Source organism: Mustela nivalis (genome assembly GCF_964662115.1).
Source record: "Mustela nivalis genome assembly, chromosome: 4".
NCBI classification, from domain to species: Eukaryota; Metazoa; Chordata; class Mammalia; order Carnivora; family Mustelidae; genus Mustela; species Mustela nivalis.
The window spans coordinates 131,569,180-131,590,478 of NC_139023.1; the positions used below are offsets into that span (position 1 = coordinate 131,569,180).

Below are 21,299 nucleotides of genomic sequence, written 5' to 3' on the forward strand. Positions count from 1 at the left end.
CTAACTGGTTTATGAAACAAAGCTCCATATGGCTCTTAGGCCCATCGTAGTCTCAAAAATATTACTAATTTTTGAATTCCTTGAAACATAACAAACTCAGTTTGCCTTCATCCCCACCACTCTGATTGGTTTGCAGCCCTCTTACTTGACTCATTTATATTACGGGCTTGCTGCCTGTGGGCAACTGAATTTGTGACCCTTGAAGTATTAGCATCAGTAACCAAAGTTTTTTAGAGACAGAAGCCATAAGGTAAAAAACAGACATCCTGTGTCTGAATCTTCAAGAGCTGTGGCTCTTAGGGGTGACTCAAGGAGTCTCAAGGGCCACTGAGTACTAAAAGATGCTCAGAGGGAACAATCTAGGAGACCCAAGTTACTGTACTGATGTGTTGGTATGAAAACTGGTATGTGAGAATATCAATATTACAGGTATAAGTAGACTAAAAAATGTGGCCAGTAAATCCAAAGTCATTTAAATATTTGTATAAAGGATATTAGGTGTATTACATTCAAACTTATCAGGATTACAGTGTTCTCTTTTCATAGAATGTATATTATATATTAAATGTATATCTACATATACAGGAATTTGATTTTATATGAAACTTTTTTTTTCTTATAAACCCTTTCCTGATCTCTCATTGTTTCCTCTCAAGGAGTTCACGAGAGATGAGGTTTCCTTTAAGTTTCGAGCAAGATATTTGTAGTTTCAGAGGAAAAAAAGAATTGCTGTTGAGTAAAATCGTCCACTAGAGGGTGCAATGATATCACATAAGAAGATGACTTGGGCAGGACCAAAAAAGAAAGAAAGAAAGAAAGAAAGAAAGAAAGAAAGAAAGAAAGAAAGAAAGAAAGAAAGAAAGAAAGAAAGAAAGAAAGAAAGAAAGAAAAGGAAGGAAGGAAGGAAGGAAGGAAGGAAGGAAGGAAGGAAGGAAGGAAGGAAGGAAGGAAGGAAGAAACGGACAAGTTAAGTCTGTCTAGAGGGGAGAGGTGGTACTTCTCTCATACATGGGCATTGGAGTTGATATGGTAACAGTTAAAATGGCAAATTCTGAGGCTCTGTCCCAGATCCATATGGGGGGGGGAGATTAGGAATCTGCATTCTTTAATAATCACTCCAACTGATTTTTCTGTATGCTGAAGTTTGAGGATTACTTCTCTGAGGAAAGAAAAATTTAGGAAAACACTTTAGAGAGAAACTGTAGTTCCTAGTATCCTTTCACAAGAGTGAAAATATTTCCACCTCGCTATTACCCCCCCTCCCCTCACCCCCAAATAACTCACCTAAATCTGGGTTGATTATTATGGTCACATAAGAAGACAAATTCCTTACAGACTTAATAGATCCACTTAAAATTTATTTAAAGTTATTCCACCAATACTCAGTTGTCTGTTTCCTCTTGAAGTTCATGGTGAAAAATATCCTATCATACACCGTGGAAGAGATACCAGTATATTACCGCTCCCAAGCACGCTGAGCTGACAGAAGATCTATGGTGCTGGGTCAGTGGGGAGTGTTCATTATGGGCTATGACTTCATACAGAAAACACAGGGAATAACTGGAACACATTCCCTAAAAAAGCCTAATTCTTTTCTACACTTTTAAGACCTAGCCTAAGACTCATTGAATTGCCACTGCCATCTATGAGGTTCTTCCTCAGAGGAAATAAACACTCCCCCAAAATATGCATTTCTCATGTTTATTTCTTTTGTGTCTCCCTTCTTTCCTCCTCAGTGACTATCCATAGCTCACGTGGGTCTACATAGGCCACTGCTCCCTCTTTGTAGCTAGGATGATCATAGCCTTGCAGTTTAGGAGAATGTACCTGTGCACGAAGCAGAACCATAGAGATAGGGAATGTTAGAAGACTTTTAAGAAGACTCAGCTTTAACCCCTCATTTTCTACATGGAGACACTGAGGCCCAGAGAACTGAGTTGATCTGCCCAGAGTAATACAGTAAGTTATATGTAGTTTATTTGTTTTCCAAGCTCTATTTAGTAGTGGATCTTTTCAATCAGGAACATCATAATGTATCAGATATTTTCTAGGTGTGAACAAGATAACCCAAATCCCTGCTTTTGTGAAGTTTACATTAGTGTCATAATTGTGGAGTTTATGTATTAGAACGGGCACTGTATGATTGTGATTTCATGAATGCTTCTATCTTTCTCCCAACTGTCTTCGTGCGTGTGTGTGTGTGTGTGTGAGAGAGAGAGAGAGAGAGAGAGAGAAAGAGAGAGAGAATGAGAGAGAGGGAGAGAGAGTGTATGTAGTTATCTCTCTAAAATAGTCCTTAGGGTGGCAGTAAAGAAAAAGAGTTTTTTCCACAGAGTCTCTATGTACAATGTCAATTCTACTGACAGCTCCTTGTCAATACTTATTCTTAGGACCCTACTTCTATGCTGCTTTAACAGTAGGGTCACGTCTGAACACTGTATATAATGTGATTGGGTTGAGTTTTTCTTGGTCATGGTGGTGTTTTACTCTCACATAAACTTTTGAAATCAATCTGATAAATAAATATATATTCTACTCCAGTTTAAATGGCAGACAATGAAGCTTTAATCTCTAACTACTGATTCCTATTTTAGATATAATAACACAAGGATAATACAAATAAAATCAGTTTTACCAGTACTTTGACATCAAGCACAATTCGTTTTTCCATACATTACCCTTAAACTTGTTTTGACATTTTAGAGATGGAGCTTTTGCTGAGAGTTTCGTCCTAAAACTGAAGCCTTTTTATTAAATAATGGAGTTCTTTGGGGTTTCTAGGGGTATATAAATTTTCTTAAATTGATGTAAAATGTTGTATTTACTTTTTCTGGTGAGAGGTTCATACTTTTCATTGAATTCTCAGAGAGGTCTGAGACACCTTCCAGATTAAGAGCTCTTGCTTTAAACTGCCCTCTCTTTAACTGATTTAATAGTAACATATACAGTTCTTACAAAATAAGGAAGCACAGTACCAGGGAAGGGCGGGAAGTGCATATAATTAATCTCCACAGGCTAGAAATGAAACTTAGGGTTAGAGGATGTGACATGTTTGGAAAACCGCAACTGGCCAGTTTCCTCATTTGCAGCACTTAGAAGGGATTCCAACTCTCAAATGCTGATTCTCAGCCGACTGGGGGTGGGAGACAATGTGTAAAGCTCATTACTGTTTACATGGGAATGTTCAACTGTGTTCCCATATTTTGTCATATAGGAAGGCAACTGTGTCCCATCCTGCCATCCCTAAATCTCGTGTTCTTCCATTTAAGAAGTTGCTTTCAATCAAGGAAAGTTTGGGTAGCCAAGCATTTTATGTCAGTTTAGAGGACACCAAAAACAAATTATTCAGGACCTCTGGGACCCCTTGCCAAGAAATCTATTTTGAATAAGGATCCCTTATGTCTGGTTGCTCTCTGTGTGGAAGTTCTTGAGACACAAGTGATACTTGTTCGCATTCTAGAACAGATTCCATTTTTCTTCCTAGAATTTTAGAGTGAAAAGTGAACACGAGAGGAATTCTTATAAAAGTTCTTATTTAATAACCTCTCATTCCCCCCCTCCCTACCCCTAGCTATCTCTTTAGAAGTCTAATAAAAATGGGTTGGCCTTGTTTCTTTCTCCATGTCCTTCATTCCCAGTCATTAAAATTCTGATAACACACCTTTTTCCACAGCAGATTCAGTTGTCAATTTCAATAATGGCACTGAATCCCTGCAAAGGGATAGAAATCAAATAGTAAGCCGATCTAATAGTATTCTACTAATTTGTTCTCATAAAAAGCAAGAGGCGAAGGTCAGTTATCCTACATTGAAAATGGAGCAGGGATGTTGAATAATTCCTCCTTAAACATTCTCTCCCCCTTATTAAACATCCCCTTTCTATTAAAGATCATAAAATGCTTCCGACACTTGAGCCGAGCATGACAAACGGGAAAGAGGGGAAGGTGAACTCCGGGTTATGTGAAAATTTACAGGGTTCTGTGGGATAAAGATTCATCTGAGGAAACTGCAAAGAGTCAGAGCAGGAACAAGAGGTGAAAGGGCGAGAGGCAGGACTGGGGATGAAGAGCCTTGGGTATCGACCCAAAGCAGGGAGTTTGGAGCCCAAGATCGACACGGATTAATGGATGGGGACAAGTAGAACATGTTCTTCCCAGATGTCCTCCATGGAATTTGTTCAAAAGAAATTGTGCCTGGTTGGAGTGAAAACCAAGACCACGGGGATGCAAGTGTGGGCTGATACCTTTGAGTGAGACGGCAGAGAGCTTGTCTGTCCTTCTGAGGAAATGGGGGGAAGGAGGGCTTGAGTGTGTTGGGGGGTCGCTGAGAGGAAGTGGATGCCTCCGACTCCATGATAGGATTGCTGTCCTGCTGCTGGACTCCCCAGATGGTGAACTAAGTGAATCAGGGACAAAATCCACTAAGTGACTGATCTTTGATTCACACAAACAGAGGTGGGACAGCCTGGATGGACAGAGGGTGTAGAAACAGAAAAGATGTTACAGGTGTTTGCAGAAAGCAGGTTCAAGATGTGGATGGGCATTAAGGAGGGCACGTGACGTGATGAGCACTGGGTGCTATAGGTAATTAATCAATCACTGAACACTACATCAAAAACTAATGATGTACTGTATATTGGCTAATTGAACCTAATAAAAAGATAAATAAATTAATTAAAAAAAAATTGGATTGTCCCAGGCCATAGATTTGAGGTATGGTCCAAGTTTAAGCAATCTCCAAGGAGAAAGAAAGGAGTTTAGGGTTGAAGGCTAAAGGCTTACCAGGGTTTTTAAAGGCTGTTCTCATAGCTGCATGGAGGATAAACTGGAGAGAGGGTGACTGACTAGTAGTTTCTGCTACTAGTTTTTCCCTCCAGGAGAGGGAAAGAACTGATGTCTTAACAATGGGTCTTACTATTATTATTTTTTAAATATTTTATTCATTTGACAGAGAGAGACAAAGCAAGAGAGGGAACACAAGCAGAGGGAATGGGAGAAGGAGAAGCAGGCTTCCCATGGTGCAGGGAGCCCGACACGGGGCTCAATCCGAGGACCCTGGGATCGTGACCTGACTGAGCTGAAAGCAGACGCTTAACGACTGAGCCACCCAGGCACCCCAACAGTAGGTCTTCTTAAATATAGCTTCTACTTTGGAGAACATTGATACTCTCAAGTGTAAACTCCCTTAACTTCCTGTATTTAGACCAAAACCGTATTTATAACTGCATCACACCCTTTTTACTTCCTTCCCTCTTATTGAAGAGGACAAAATGTCCCTCTGCTGTCCAAATTAGTCATTCCCCATGACTCCGGACCCTTCGATTGTATCTTTTCATTTATTTTTAATTTCTCTGTCTATAAATATGTAGCCACCTTCGCTTCCACATGAGCACTTGCTTGCATGTTTCTCCCAGTTCTTTCTTTACAGTAACTCATTGCTTTTATTAATTGCATGTTCATTATAGAAAATAGGTAAAACCCAGAAAAGTAAATCAAAATCACTGGTAATCTCATCTTCAATGTGTCTCTATAATCTTTTCTTCTTTATGTGCATGTGAAATATAGGAGTATGTAAACATTCAGACCATTTTAAAATGGAGATTTAATTAATATATATCTTTATTTCTTGGAAGCCCCAGCAGAACGGAGGTGGATTGATAGTCAGGAAAGTATGAAGGCAGGTTTCCTCTGTGCTAAGAAGAGGTCAAAGGATCGAGGGAGGAGGAAAAACATACCCAGGCTGGGAGCCTGATGACAACAGGTATCATGTACACGCTGTTCTAGTGGGCAGAGAGGTCTCACTCTCCGGGGGAACTTAGAGAATATGTCTAACAGAGGACAACTCTGGGAGACATTGCTGAGATGGAATCCATGCAGGGTCTGAGTAACCTCTCTAAGACCATCCATCTTTAACTTAAAAACCTCTGACTGTCTGCACTTGTGCTCTAGCCTATTATCTGTCCCATCGGTGGAGCCCAGGAGGACAGGATTTTACCTCCATCCATTGTTTCACACACTGGCTACCAAAAAGGAGTGTCCCCTCCTGTGCCACAGCATTTCTCTGCATTTTCTCCCATCTGCAAAGCAGATGCAGACATTCCCTTTGACAGTGTTCCAGAATATATGCACATAGAGGAAGGGCGGTGGTCAGCCTTGGACATCTAGTGGAGTGGTAATGGGAAGGCTTCTACCCTATAATTAGTTGGGAGAAGCAAGAATTAAACGACTGTGAGCCACCAAACCCCAACACTGCTTTGTTTACACAATTTTAAAAAGAGACTTCGAGATATAATGGACATGTATACTGCACATATTTAAAGTGTAAAATCTGGTAATTTTTGACATATATTACACATGTGTGGGACTATCACCACAGGTGATGTGAATATATGAGGATTATGAACATAAACAAAAATATGACTATAGCTGTCATTCCTCAAAGTTTCCTCTTATCCTTTTGTAATTTCTACCACCCAACTCTTCTCCTGCACCTTCTCCAGGCAACCAGTGATAGGCATTTTTGTCATTTTGTCATAGATTATATGCATTTTCTAGAGTTTTATATAAATGTAATTATAATAATATGTGATCTTTTTTGTCTGGCCTTTTTCATTCAGCTTATTATTTTTTTTAGATTATTTATTTATTTATTTGACACAGAGAGAGACATCGAGAGAGGGTACACAAGCAGGGGTAGTGGGAAAGGGAAAGGCATGCTTCCCTGCCAAGCAGGGAGCCTGATGTGGGGCTCGACCCCAGGACCCTGGGATCATGAACTGAGCTGAAGGCAGATGCTTAGTGACTGAGCCACTAGGTGCCCCGGCATAACTATTTTTGAGTTATGCTATTTTGAGTAATTGCTTTGAGATTCACACCTATTGTATCATGTATCAATAGTCATTCCTTTTATTGCTGATAGTGTTCTATTGTATGCTATACTACAATTCGTTTATTTGTTCACTTGATGAACATCTGTGCTGTATCCAGTTTTGGGACTACTGAATGTTCAAGTCTTTGTAAAAACATACATTTTTATTTCTACCAGATAAATACCTGGGGGTGAAATTGCTAGATTATATTGTAGGTATATGTTTAATTATTTAAAATGCTGCCAGACTTCTATCCAAAGTGGTTATATCATTTTATACTTCCGCCAGCAGTGAGTGAGGGTTCAAGTTCCTTCACAGCCTTCCCAACTTTTGGTATGACCAGCCTGTTTAACTTCAACCATTCTAAGAGGTGTATGGTGACATCACTGGGGGTTTTAATTTGCATTCCTCTAATGACTAATGATGTTGAACATCTTTTATGTTTTCATTTGCCATCTGTGTAACTTTTTTGATGAAGTGTTTATTGAAATGTCCTGTCCATTTTAATTTGTTGGGTTGTTTGATTTTTTTACTGTTGAGATTTCAGAGTTCTTTATGTAAGTGAAACACAAGTCCCTTATCAGCTAAATTATCTGGAAATATTTTTTCCCAAAATATGGCTTGACATTTTATTGTCTTAACAATGACTTTGAATAATAGTTGTTTTTAATTTTGATAAAGTCCATGATAGCAATTTGTTCATTTATGAATTTTTTTGTGTCATATCTAAATATCTTTGCCTAATCCAAAGGTTTGCTCTGTGTCTTCTTCTAGAAGTGTTACTGTTTTAGGTTTCACATTTATAGGTTAAAGTTTAGTTATTTTTAAATATAGATAGAGTTGTAGACCAGAATTTTTTTTTACATTTATTAAATAGGTCATCCTTTCCTTATTGAATTGCTTTTGCATTTTTTTAAACAATTATTTGAATATATGTGTGTGGGTCTGTTTCTGGACTCTATTCTAGTCCATCGATTTATTTGTCAGTCTTGATGAATATGACTACATATTTCTGCTGTTTTATAATATGTCTTTAAATAAGGCAGTGTTATTCCTTCAAATATGTCCTTTTTAAATTTTTTTTATTTTAATTTTTAGAAAGAGAAAGAGAGCATATGCAGGGGAATGGCAGAAGGAGCAGGCTTCCTGCTGAATAGGGAGCCCGATGTGTGGTTAGATCCCAAGACCCTGGAACCATGACCTGAGCCAAAGGCAGATGCTCAATCGACTGAGCCACCCCAGCCCCTAATTTTGTCCTTTTAAAAAATTGATTTGGCTATCCTATTTTCTTTGCATTTCAATGTGAATTTTATATTTAGTTTGACAGCTTATTTTTTAAAAGCCTGCTGGGATTATTTTTAAATTGGGATTGTGTTAAATCTATAAATCAATTAGGGGTGAGGGAGAATTGACCACAATACTGAGCCTCCCAATCCATGAGTAAACTAGATATCTCCATTTATGTTGGTCTTTAATTTCTCTCAGTAGTGTTTTGTTGGTTTCATTGTATGGTATTGTGTTTCTTTTATCAGATCTATCCCTAAGTATTTAACAATTTTAGTGCTATTGTAAATGATGTTTTTAACAATCTAATTTATTCTTTTTTATTTTTTAAAAATATTTTATTTATTTATTTGACAGAGAGAGAGATCACAAGTAGGCAGAGAGGCAGGCAGAGAGAGAGGGGGGAAGCAGGCTCCCTGATGAGCAGATAGCCCGATGCAAGGCTTGATCCCAGGACCCTGGGATCATAACCTGAGCCGAAGGCAGAGGCTTAACCCACTGAGCCACCCAGGTGCCCCTTAACAATCTAATTTAAAAGTTTGTTATTACTATATGGAAATAGAATTGATTTTTATATATTGATATTTTGCCCTGTAATCTTGCTAAATTCAGTTAGTAGTCTAAAAGGTTTTTGGAGATTTCATTTGATTTTCTACATAGATAAATAAAAATGTCACCTGTGGACAAATACAGTTTCCAATTTGAATTTTTTTTCCTTGTTTTATTACCCTTGTTAGAACCTTCAATACACTGTTGAATAAATTTTACTTTTCTTTTTCTGACTTATTTCACTTAGCTTGATACACTCTAGCTCCATACACATCATTGCAAATGGCAAGATTTCATTCTTTTTTATGGCTCAGTAATATTATATATATATATATATATATATATATATATATATATAGGAATATTACTCTCAGGAAAAAGAAAAATGCCATATAATTTCATTCATATGTGAAATTTAAGAAACAAAACAAATGGGCAGTGGTGGGGGGGGGGTAGCCAGAGAGAGACAAACCAAGAAATAGACTCAACTATGGAGAACAAACTGATGGTTACCCGAGGTTAGGTGGGTGGGGAGAGAGTAAATGGATGATGGGGATTGAGGAGGGCATTTGCTGTGATGAGCACCAGGTATTTTATGGAAGTGTCGGATCACTATATTGTACACTTGAAACTGATATTACACTGCATGAAACTAACTGGAATTTAAGTTAAAGAATTTAAAAAAGTTTTCTTTTAAATTAAGAAGAGACACTACACTATTATACTTCAATGAAAAGTTTTTAAAATGAAACAATATACCATGAATGTCCCTGCATTTCATTTTTAATGGCTGCATATATGCTATCACATCGCTCAACTGAAGTCTCTGGAACCAGCTCACTATTAGAAATTTTGATTGTTTTGGGTGGAGTATCTAAATATTTCTACCTATCCTAAAGTCCTGCTGATTTTTTTCTTATGGTTTCTTCTGGAAGTATTATTGTTTTAGGTTTTACATTTGTTTGTCCACTGTTATAGCTAATACTGTGCCAAGAATTCATGTAGCAAAATGTTGTGCATATCCATGATTACTTCATGAAGGCCAATTTTTAGAAATAATGTTTGATGGAGACATTGTATGACATATTTAAGACTTCCGGTATGTGTCAAATTTGCCCTCTGGGGAAATTATCTCACTATGAGCATGTTTTAAATGCCAATTTAAGAGGATAAAATTAATATTAGACTGTTCAAGTGTTCATATTTTGAATTGCATATAAGATGGAATAGTGTGTGTGTGTGTGTGTGTGTGTGCGTGTGTGTGTGTGTGCGTGTGTGTGTGTATGTGCGTGTGTGTGTTTATGGACCATTCGTATTTCTTTTTGTACTGCTTTTTCCCATATATTTTTTCTATTGGATGCTTATATTTTTGATTTTATATTTTTATTTCCAGTGGAAAAACAACTTTTCTTTGCTTCTCTGCTCCACCAAAGCTGGTGACTTGCTTACTGCTTCATGGGCAACATTTTAGAAAGCATATTCTACCTTTCTCTGAATGTGAACTCTTTTTCATCTTCTGTAAATTCTTCAACCCTCTGAAATACAGCTTTTGAAAATGTTACTTGGCTGAAATTTTTGGCTTTTGCCCAAATGAATGACCACCTCCTAACTGTAGGTTGACTCTGAGTGTTGTCGGCAGCATCTGACACTGCCTGATTCTTCCAACTTCTGTGAAGCCCTTGGTCTCAAGAGTGTCATCCTTAACTGGTCTTTTGGCCCTTTCTGGCAGCTGCTGTTCAGCATTCTCTGCCGGCTCCTCTTGACCACCTGCCCTACATCTCGGTCCCCGGGGCTCTGTCATCATCCATGTTCTCATCACACCTTCTCACTCTTCACTGACTCATCTGAGTCTGAGGCTTCTACTAGCAGAGACATCCCGATGACGTCCACCCACCCTTCTTCCCAGATTCAACCTCTCTCAGACTCACTCTTTTACTTGTGGCTGGTTCACAGGCATCTCAAGTTCATGTGTCCTGACTGGATTTCTTATGTTATTTCTCCAGATTTGCGCATCTGCATGTATACTCTTCCCTGGTTAATCATGAAGCCCTTCACCCAATCACTCAAGGCAGAAAGCTTCAGAGACATCACAGACTGTTTCCTACACCTTATCTCATAGCGTCAGCTCTAGTAGCTCCCTAACCAAACCCTATCAAGTTCCTCCCTCTCCATCCCCTCAGTACTGCTTTACTTGAATCCATATTGTCTTCTAGCTTGCCTCTTGTGCCTGGCTCACCCACATGGGCAATTCATTCTTCACACATCGCTGCAGAGAGATCTTTCAAAAGTACACAGATGTTAATTCATTATATAATACCCTTACATGGGAAATGCCCTTCTGGATAAAGTTGAAATTCTTTATCAAAGCATCTGATATAACCTAGCACTTGCTTTCTAAAGATTTTTTTTTTTTCATGTATTTGAGAGAGAGAGAAAGAGAGAGAGAGTGTGTGTGTGTGTGTGTGTGTGTGCAGGGGGAGAGGCAGAGGGAGAAAAAGACACCTGCTGAGTCAGGAGCCCTACAGGACAGGGGCCTGGATCCCACAACCCCAAGATCACAACCCTGAGCTGAAACTAAGAGGCAGAGATTCAGCCGACTGAACCTCCCAGGCCTCCCAACCTGGCACTTACTTTCTGTTTAACTTCAGTTAATATCGTCTTAACAATAATATTAATACCTTTACATTGTTAATTTAATTCTCAAAACCTCTCTATGATGGACATTCAGTTATTATTTCCACTGTAGATGAGGATGAGAGGTTGAGCAATTTACCAATGGTTATCCTTTCTGGCAAAGCCAGCTATTTTCAATTTGTGTGAATTATTCATCTTGTGTGCATTTAACTGTACTGTTTTCTTGCATAGAATGTCCTCAACTATTAGTATCTCACAGTGAGATCTAGTCACCACTCATTACCAATTTCAGCTCCCTCCATACCTGGGAAACATTTCCTAACAATCCAGGCAGACGTGATCACTCCCTATTCCAAACCACAGAGGTACTCTAGGATAATGCTTAAAACCCCTGACTTGGGCATAACATTGATTTAAAACTGAATCCCAGCTTTACTGGGTAAAATGGAAACTTTAGTTGATTTATCCTCTCAAAGCCCCAGTTTTCTCACCTGTGACATTATGATAAGAACACCTATTTTGGGTGCCTTGATAGCTCAGTCAGTTAAGTTTCTGCCTTAGGCTTGGATCATGATCCCAGGGTCCCAGGATCGAGCCACATGCCGGACTCCCCACTCAGTGGGAAGCCTGCTTCTTCCTCTCCCTCTGCCTGCCACTCCCTCTGCTTGTGTTCTCTCTCTCTCTCTGTGTGTGTGTGTCAAATAAACAAATAAAATCTTAAAGAAAAAAAAAAGAACCCCTATTTCATGTTTCTTGGGAGGGTTAAATGAGGGTGGGTACAGCAAAGCATGTAGCACAGTTCCTGGTACCAGTAAGCAACCAGGAAATCCTGGCTGATTATTGTGGTCATTAATGTAATGCATCTTAGGGTATAATTACTGTAAATGATGTGCACCTTTATCAAATTTACTTAATGGTAACCCAGGAGGAAAAATGTCCCTAGAGCCTCAGTAATCTGATAGTCTATGTATTTGTTAAAATATTTATATTTATATACTATAAATTATTTAATTTACAACATTTCTCTCTCTGCTTTGGCTGCTAATCCTTTTGGAAACAAATGACTCTTCCCATTTAATTAGCATATAGGACCTATGGTTTGCATCTTCTTTATGTTTGCCTTCTGATTTTACTTCACTCACTTCTTTTTCCTACAACCTCCTTAACCGTTGGCTTTCTTTTTTGGCACATATTTCTATAAGCAGGCTCAAATCCTTTGTGCATTGTGACGGAGTGCTAATAATTTCTGAGGGGTAGAACAGAAGAGGGCTGAGCTAAGTAACCTAAAAGGCTTTGTAGATTGACGTTTGAATGCCTCATCTGTCAAATCACAATAATGGAAAGAAAATAAAGTCAATTCTTCAACAGTGGCTATGATAATTTGTACTATTTTATATGGATAAAATTCTTCAGTTTATTGAAATAGAATGGCAGCTGAAAGGAGCGGAGGTATGTTTTATCTATTAAATGTGCAACATGAAAATGCTCTGAGCCATTAAAGCCCATAAAGAAACTTCATTTAAAGCCATATATTTGTGTTCTGAAACCTTTGGGAATCATGAAATGAAACACGGCTACCTTTTATGCAATAGACTTTTGAACAAAAATGTAAGGAGCAGGAAGTCTTATAAATGTTTGAAAAACTAACTAGAAACCCAGACCAACAAGTACTGAGTGTTTAAGAATTACTTCCAATCACTGTGTAAGTTAAACGTAGCCTGTGAGTTGTATTGCCAAGATTGGGTTAAAAATGAAGTATTTAGATTTTAAACCTCAGAAAGAATCCAATTTTCTTGTTAATAGTGAACTAGTAAAGGGAGTAAAATGATCCTTACTGTCCTTTCATTGGGATTTTCTTTTAAACCAACCAAACAGCTCAGATCTCTGGGGGGACAGTTTCCCTCATGAGGTCAGTTTCTGAGTTCCTGTGTGATGCTGGCTTAGTTTCTCAGAGTGTTGTGGAGTTATCCCAATCACGTGGAAGAACTTTCAAAACTGGGCCTTGACTCAACAAGGGAGAAAATATACAACAGGTGGGTGATACTAACATCAGAAAATACTTTGTCTTTTAAGTGATTTAATTTCACAAACCATGAAAAAGCTGTTGATTGCAACCAATTTACATAGAAATTAGTCAAAATATGTCAACATTGTTAGTAGAGCTTCAAAAATCTAACTGCTTGTAGCAAAAAACCTCACATGTCCTGGAAATGCAGAGAGGACACAAATGCTATGAGATTATTTTAACTTTAATGCTTTAATACACACATTATCCCTCAAGTCAAATTCTTTGACTGTAATGATGTGATATCTTCTAAAAAGTAATAGCTTTGTGCATACAGGGGATGTGTTTGACCCTGTGTATTATAAAAGATGATTATGATTTAAGGTTTGCAACACTGGAAATGGTTTTCTAGAGGAGAGAAAACATGAAGTGGGTTGCCTTGACAACATGGGCTGGTTGCATCAAGAAATCCATGGCAATTCAGGACCTGGCATTTCAGGATTGCAAACCATCTACCAAATTATGTTAAAAGAAAACTAATCTACTACCTAAGGCAGTGTTACCTGACCTATGAAATACTAGTTCTCACTTTTATCATGAACCTTGTTAAAAAGTAGATGAAAAATCTAGGTGGGCAAGACATTCAGTCAGAAAAGCAGGAAAAAAGCAGCACGTGCAAGGGTTCTTTCTATTCAATAGTCTGCCCTGTCTCCTCTAGACCACCCCGCCCCCAACAGAAGTCCAGGAGTTCCTGCATGTTCTCTGTAAGTCTATTCTGCTAAGGAAAAAAAAAAAAAAAATGTCTCTTGTCCTGTTTCTTTTGATTTCCGCAGCAGTCTCCCACAGAGCTTCTCCAGAAGGGGGGATATCACCTGCCATATTGCATAGTCTTAAATAAAGAGCAAAATACAGATAACTGCAACAAAGTTAGTTATTAGCTAATAGAAAACAAAACCTGCTAACATACGTGCCCTTTAGTCCAATTATCTTGGCAGACTGAGGAGAGATTTATCTGTAAATCATCAAGCCTCTAACACAAAGCCTCTTTTAAAAACCTACGCTATTGAACAAGCTTGTTTCCTTCCCCCCCAGCAAGCACCACTTTGTGGCACTGTTCTAATGACACAATTTGGATACTCTGCTTCTAAAAAATCAGCATAAGGTGATTTTGAAGAAGGAGTTTGGATTTTCCTTTCATAAATGAGTTTTTGTTTAGAGGTAAGCAGAGCTATGCTTTTCTTTGACTTCAACTGCAGTTTGGATTTCATGTTCAGTAGAGTCTCATTCATCTGATACTAGAGATGGGCCATGAGTGAAGAAGACAGGCTGTGTGGCTGGGCTGCTCTTTCCTTTTGTGTGTTCTGCCTCTAAGATCATGGAAGGGATTTGGGACCCAAGAGACATGTATTAGGAGCAGAGGAGTTGCCTCTGTAATAATTAAGCTGAGAAACACCAGCCCCAGCTACCATGAGCTTGGATAGTATGAATGGGTAAGACAGGGACAGCCCAAACATATGCAAGGCCAAGCACAGTGTGCCACTGAGCATGAAGGCTAAGAACAAACAAAGGTCTTGTCCAAATGGCACGTATTTTCTTTCTCCAGGGTAACAGACAGGAAACTTAACAGATAAGCCATCAGCTACATTAAAGTCCAAGGTTACTCGTGAGGCTCTGTGTCCCTGGGAGGCAAAATCCAACATTCCAAACTAATGAATAAGGATGCCAAAAGATGCACAAACACATTGCTTTTTGCGCAAATCTCTAGAAGTGACAAATGTATAAGAATAGCGTCAGCCATGGCTCACTGACTAGATTCCAGGTAGCAAGTTGAACATATTATTTGGGCAGTGTGCCAAAGACACAGTCATGGACAGCTTCTGATTCAACTGTAAACATTAGACTTTTTCAGTCAAGATAAGAATATCAACAGATGGATGGATAAAGAAGATGTGGTCCATACATACAATAGAATATTACTCAGCCATCAGAAAGGATGAACCCACCATTTGCATCAACATGGATGGAGCTGGAGGGGATTATGCTAAGTGAAATAAGTCAAGTAAAGAAAGACAATTATCATACGATCTCAGTCGGATGGGGAACATAAGGAATAGTGCAGAGGATCACAGGGGAAGCAAGGGAAAACTGAATGGAAAGAAATCAGAGAGGGAGACAAACCACGAGAGACTCTGGACTCCGGGAAACAAACTGAGGGTTGTGGAAGGGATGGCAGTGCGGGGACGGGGTAACTGGGTAATGGGTATTAAGGAGGGCACGTGTGGTGATGAGCACTGGATGTTATAGGCAACTAGTGAATCATTGAACACTACATCAAAAACGAATGCTGTACCATATGTTGGCTAACTGAACAACATCGTCATCATCATCACCATCATCATGAGAAAGATAAGAATATCAAAATCCAAGCAGTACGAAGCCATAACTTGCCTTCTTAAGCCAAGTCCTTTAACCTTTTAACCAGCTGACACGGTAATCTGCACACCTTCCATGCAAACACTTAAAAGATCACAGGACAGCAGGAATTTTGTCCAAGAAGACAGAACTCCTCTTTCTCCAACGACTTCAGTTCTCATAACAAGTGGGCCATCTGGCCTTTGATTTACTTGTGTGATCACACATAGGTCAGTCTTACATGGAGGCTATTTGACTGACAGATGTGAGTCTATCTTGTGGTCACATTGAAGAAAACCTCTCTTTTAGAGAAGACAGTAGACACATCTAAATAAAACCTGCATTTGGTGAAAAGCAACAAATATGACACAGAAGGAAATCTTCCATTCTGGTCCCTATTTTACACAGATGTGTATTTTTGAATAAGATGCCTAATAATCTTTGGGTCTTGTGTTTTTTTCCTTGTAAAACAAAATGTTAGATTTGGTGGTTTCCAATCTTTCTTCTGTAGAGGCCAAAGATTTATTAGAGTTTCAGGAACTATCAGAGGTTAAAGGGGAATGAAGAACAGGAAGGATTCTGGGTCCCCCTTTTATTCCTTTTCTCAGTGGTCTAATCAGAGTATTTTGGCTTTTACCTCTTTGTTATTTAGTCTTTATTTAACATTTTAAAACAAACTTTTAACTTTGGAATAATTACAGATTTATAGTTTCCCCTAATGTTCACATCTTATATTACCATGATGTTTGTCAAACAAAGAAACCAACATTATGTACATTAATTTTAACTCAGCTTCAGACTTTATTAGGATTTTACCAGTTTGCCCACAATTTCCTTTTAAATGTTAGTTAGATACTGTTCCCTGATTAAAGTTCCAAGACTATATTTCACAGAGTTTGGAAAATATGGAAGAGATATAAAAGACAATCTAGTACCTACTGGAGGCTTTCTTTCTGATACCGTCAGAATGATTTAAAGTTCTGAGCTGGGAACAATTTTCTCCTTATGTGAGTAAATGCTGCAGGAGGCATGGTTCTAACTGGCATCACCTGGGAGTTTGTGAAGAAAAAAAAAATCTCATGCCTCACCGGAGGCCTAGTGAATCATCAAAACTTGATTCATATTTTCAGATTTATTTAAATAAATCTACAGGAAATGTTCATTTTAAAGAATATGTAGAATTTCATTTTATGACAGCCTCCTGGTCTCCCCTGCTGCAGCCTTCTATACCATCATCTAGAGACAGTCATTTAAAATACACTGGGTGATGCTTCTGATGTTTACCTCCAACATTTTATGTGATATGCTTCTATTATGTAATCTATTTTATGTAATGTGCTGCTATTGACAACTCATTGATATTTGTTAATATCATTGTTGATTTAATGCTGGCCAGGGAACTCCTCCCTCACATTCATACTCCCAGGGTAACTGTATGGCTATTTTGGTTATATCACATAAGAAATTATAGTATATCTATGTAAAATGGTATTCATTAAGAAGTCAAGTATGACAAATCAAAACCACAATGAGATATCACCTCACACCAGTCCGAATGGCTAAAATCAACAAGTCAGGAAATGACAGATGCTGGCGAGGATGCGGAGAAAGGGGAACCCTCCTACACTGTTGGTGGGAATGCAAGCTGGTGCAACCACTCTGGAAAACAGCATGGAGGTTCCTCAAAATGTTGAAAATAGAACTGCCCTATGACCCAGCAATTGCACTACTGGGTATTTACTCTAAAGATACAAACGTAGTGATCTGAAGGGGCACGTGCACCCAAATGTTTATAGCAGCAATGTCCACAATAGCCAAACTATGGAAAGAACCGAGATGTCCATCAACAGATGAATGGATCAAGAAGATGTGGTATATATACACAATGGAATACTATGCAGCCATCAAAAGAAGTGAAATCTTGCCATTTGCGACAATGTGGATGGAACTAGAGCGTATCATGCTTAGTGAAATAAGTCAAGCGGAGAAAGACAACTATCATATGATCTCCCTGATATGAGGAAGTGGTGATGCAACATGGGGGCTTAAGTGGGTAGGAGAAGAATCAATGAAACAAGATGGGATTGGAAGGGAGACAAACCATAAGTGACTCTTAATCTCACAAAACAAACTGAGGGTTGCTGGGGGGGAGGGGGGTTGGAAGAAGGGGGTGGGGTTATGGACATTGGGGAGGGTATATGCTTTGGTGAGTGCTGTGAAGTGTGTAAACCTGGCGATTCACAGACCTGTACCCCTGGGGATAAAAATATATGTTTATAAAAAACAACAACAACAAAAAAAACAAAACAAAAAAAGAAGTCAAGTATGAGTCTAGAGGAGTGTTTTTCAAAGTGTCGTCTGGGGACCCTTTTGAGGGACCCTTTCAGGTGTCAAAGTTATTTAATAATAATTCTTAAAGATTTGTGAATGGTGAGATATTCCAGAGGGTGTGTCATGTACGATCAAAAGACAGAAGGCAGAAGCAGATATGGGATTTCAGTTGTCTTCTATTAGGCCAGGCATGTAAGAGATCAGTGAAATGTAAACCAATGTAACTCTTCTCATTAAATATTTTTGTGATTTGGAAAAATATAATTTTTCATACAAATAGATTTACCTTAACATGCAAATGTTTCTTGTTACTTTTAAATGATTTCATAAGTACATATGTGAATATTTCTAAGTTTCAGTTTCTAATATGGTAGATATTGATAGATATAACCCACATAAACCAAAGCTATTTGGTGTCTTCAATAATTAGTAAGAGTGTAAGAGAAGGCCACAAAGCTTGAGTAATCAATATATTTCTGTTGCATTTTGAAGATAATGTCCTTTCATCTCTTTGCTTAAGATGTACCTACCTTATTTTTTTATATCTTTCACTGTATCTATGCAAAGCCTTTTAATTTTATTTCTCAAGCAAATCGGATATCCTATCAAGCTGATTTTTTTTTCCCCCCAGGGACCTCTAACCCTGAGACTTCTACTTTATTGTCCATTCTGAGCTGGTCACTGTCTTGGTCTCTCTCTCTCTCTTTTTCTTTCTTTTTTCGCTCCTGCTCTCCCCTTCTTCACCCTTCCCAGGGGTGATTGTTTCCAAATAGTTTAGAAATGTTTAGTGCACAGCCTTTGCCCTGGAGGCTCCTCTGCTCCCGACCCCCGCTATGTTGCTTTCTTGTACTTCTCCAATCCTCCAGTTTTTCCTGTATCAAGCCCCTTATTTTTCTGAAACCCTCCCTTGAAAAGTTTCCTAAGAGGGCATGGGAAGTAAACTTTTAGTCTTTGCATTGCCTGAAAACCTTTATTCTATTTTTATGTTTTATAGGTATACCTGTTTAGTACTCAGGTTATGGTTGAATATTTCTTTAGAATATTCAAATTCTTACTGCGTAGTCTCCTAAGCATGTGTGGTTGAGCAGACTGCCATAACTCTGATTACAATGGAATTCATCAGAAGCCCTTTGAAAGCTTCCAGAATTTACCATTATTTATTCTTTGTATTCTGAATTCTTACAATTTTTACCTTTAGCTAAGTCTTTATTCATTTGTGCCAGATAATCATGCCCTTCATTTTTCAGAAGCCTCCTATATTACTTCTTTGATAATTTTCTCTGCTTTGTTCTTTACTCTAAATATCTGGGAGTTCTCTTTTTCTTTTCTTTTCTTTTTTTAAAATTTTATTTGACAGACAGAGATCACAAGCAGGCAGAGAGAGAGGGGGAAGCAGGCTCCCTGCCAAGCAGAGAGCCTGATGTGGGGCTCGATCCCAGGACCCTGGGATCATGACCCGAGCCAAAGGCAGAGGCTTTAACCCAGTGAGCCACCCACGTGCCCCATTTTTTTTTTTTAATCTGAGAATTTTCTTAACTGAATTCTAGACTACTTTTATTAAGACCTTTAAAAAATTTCTTTACTCATTTTTTGCCCTTTTATTTTAGTTTCTGAAATATTTGCTCGACTTGCTTTTCCAAGTAGATCACTAAATGCTTTTTATTAGGTAATTTTTTTTTTAAGATTTTATTTATTTATTTGACAGAGATCACAAGTAGGAAGAGAGGCAGACAGAGAGAGAGAGGAGGAAGCAGGCTCCCTTCCGAGCAGAGAGCCCGATGCGGGACTCGATCCCAGGACCCCGAGATCATGACCTGAGCCGAAGGCAGCGGCTTAACCCACTGAGCCACCCAGGCGCCCCTTATTAGGTAATTCTAAGGGATTTCTTAAACTCTATGCTTTCTTGGCTTCTAAATTGATGGGAACTTGAAATATAAATATGAAATTTAACCAATTAAACTTTCTTTGTCAATTTCTGATATGAATCCTATGGCAGTTTCCTGAAGAATCCTTAAGACACGCACTTTCTCTCCCAATGGAAGTCTTTAGGTATCACTTGGGTTGTATGTTACAAGTTTTAAGCCTGACATCCTCTAATTTTCCCCAAAATCTAAATGTTTTATGAAGGAGACAAATGTTGGCCCATAAAGAGCAAGACTTGTTATTTTGTCATGACTTTGTTTGGGGTGTCTCGTTGTATGTACATATGTATGTACGTATGTATGTATGTACGTATGTATGTATGTATAGCATGAGTTGGGGGAGGGGCAGAGGGAGAGAAAGAGAGAGGGATGATCCCACAGCCTAGATCATTATCTCTTCTGTGAGGTGGTCTGGCTAAGAAGGGCTGGCTGACATGATCCTCGGTCTTTCTGACTCAGCCACACAACTCCTGAGGAAGGTCCGTGATCCAAGTCCTGATCATCAGGAAGATATTTCCAAACACCCGTAATGGGTAGACTCAGGTTAAAAGAGACCAAACTTAGGGATTAATCTGCACACAAAATAATCATGGCCCGCATCTTCTGTCTCCCCGGGTGAGGCATACAGTTGCACAAATTGGTCTAGGGATGTCCCAAGGAAGAGTGGTCTAAGGGAGACAGGGGCACTAAGTATCCTTTTACCTCTTTTATATTTTTGAATTCCAAATAAAATCGCATTAAAAAAAGAGGAGAGGTCTATCACTTTATACAACTTCAGAGACCAGTTGTCATCTCAAAAGATACTTTTAACTTGAAAATTCTGGGACCATTAAAAAATACTGAGAAGTTGAAATTAAAGTCATTTAAAATTTACATATAGAGATAGTTAACCTGTCTTCTCATCATGTTCCAGAGACACTGCTAAATGCTTTACATGTACTATTTCATCAGGTCTCTGAACAGCCTTACAAAGGGGTACATGCTTTTGTTATCTCCACTTAGCACAGGAGGAGACACGGGTATGCAGAAATTTAGTCACTTGCTACAATGACCACAATCAAGGTCACAAACCCTGGCAGACTGACTCCAGAGCTCAAGTTCTAGATCATCACACTAGTCAGAGGAGGTAAATGAAAATAACCGGACTATTGGGTAAGTCTTCAAAAAAAATATTTCAATGAATCTATTAAAAAGATTAATTACTCTATCAGGTGTTCATAGGCAAACAGCTGCCTGGTACACTGAACACAGCCCTTTAGAAGGTAAGCATAAAATAAATTTTGTTCAACTATGCC

At 38.6% G+C, this 21,299-nt stretch overlaps 1 protein-coding gene and 2 long non-coding RNA genes across 5 annotated transcripts in view; 2 read left to right on the forward strand and 1 right to left on the reverse strand.

Annotated features, from left to right (window-relative positions):
- MARCHF1 (membrane associated ring-CH-type finger 1) overlaps positions 1 to 21,299 on the reverse strand; it is a 315,570-nt gene that overhangs the window by 26,219 nt on the left and 268,052 nt on the right. The gene's annotated exons all lie outside the window — the stretch shown is intronic.
- The window catches only part of LOC309863434, a 40,845-nt gene continuing 32,400 nt past the window's right edge, over positions 12,855 to 21,299 (forward strand). The window contains exon 1 of the long non-coding RNA XR_014311038.1: positions 12,855 to 13,367. This is a non-coding gene — a long non-coding RNA (uncharacterized lncRNA). The remainder of the gene's footprint in view (positions 13,368 to 21,299) is intronic.
- Positions 18,053 to 21,156, forward strand: LOC309863436. The gene is made up of 2 exons (XR_014311042.1): positions 18,053 to 19,748; positions 19,951 to 21,156. It is a non-coding gene; the product is annotated as an uncharacterized lncRNA (long non-coding RNA).